Source organism: Drosophila eugracilis, unplaced genomic scaffold (genome assembly GCF_018153835.1).
Source record: "Drosophila eugracilis isolate 14026-0451.02 unplaced genomic scaffold, ASM1815383v1 contig_2011, whole genome shotgun sequence".
Taxonomy (NCBI): domain Eukaryota; kingdom Metazoa; phylum Arthropoda; class Insecta; order Diptera; family Drosophilidae; genus Drosophila; species Drosophila eugracilis.
In genome coordinates, this window is record NW_024572880.1 from 115,416 (window position 1) to 116,600 (window position 1,185).

Here is a 1,185-nt window from a genome sequence, read left to right on the forward strand (position 1 = left end):
ATAATTTTTTGTGCCGATAGACAAGCAGACGATACTCGCTGTCGATATATATCCCTAATTAGGGAGTCATGGGCTATGGAGTAGGTAGAAAATACTGGGAACTGTGGATCAGATTTAAAATACTGCGAATCATAGAGCAAGGAGCATGGATCACGTTCTTAGAGCGGTAAACAGGCGGACGATAATCACCGTCGTTATAAAACACGACTAAATAGCGAGTCCAAGGCTAGAATCTTCTTGGAAGAACATTGCAATTTTAGGGAATAATTACAATTTTATAAGGTACGTTACAGCGACATAAAAGCAGTATGAAAGGATTATGGTATATAGGAAAGTCGATAGTCGACGACGTTCCGTACGACGCCAAAATATCGAGTCTATGACTATAAAGCAAGTTTAAAATACCGCGAGCCACAGAGGAAGGCGCTTGGTTCCGTTTTTTTGTGCGGGTGAACGACCAGCCGATACACGACGTCGTTCCGTGACACGAAAAAATATTGAGTCCAGGTCTATGGAGTAGATTTAACATTCTGCCCCGTATTTCGTGCTGATGAACAAGCAGCCCAGATCCATGGAACAGGTTCAAAATATCGCGCACCCTAGAGAATCCATTTTTCGTGCGGTTGAACCAGCAGCCGATACTCGCCGCCGTTATGAAACACAATTAAATAGCGAGTCTTCGGGTACAGATTAGTTTGCCCCGTTTTTCGTACGGATGAACTAGCAGCCGATTCTCGACGTCTTTCCGTACCATGATAAATTATCGAGTCTATGACTGAAGCCCATTGAGAAAGGGATTAGGATACCACTTTTCGTATGGGAAAACAAGCAGCCAACACTCACACACGTGCAAAAAGCAAATACCCTGCGAGTCAGGTGTACTCTAGAACGCTTGCTAGAAAGAGATCGGGATAGGGCTATGAGAGCTACAGGTAGGAGTATACTAAAATAGAAAATACAAACATTTACAAATTTGGTTAGGGCCTAACTGGAGTCCCACACTGCCGTGTATTTCGCCTCGGGGTCAACGTCTGGTGGGTTATGTCAGCGGGCCGGCGGGGCCTGCGCCATACGTGGTCTCCTGGCCGTTGCTCGGCAGGTGCAGATGTCTTCTTGGTCAACGGCAGGCGCTCCGTGATGCGGCGCCTTGGCAGGTGACCGGGTGTGGGTTAGACGTCTTTGAGG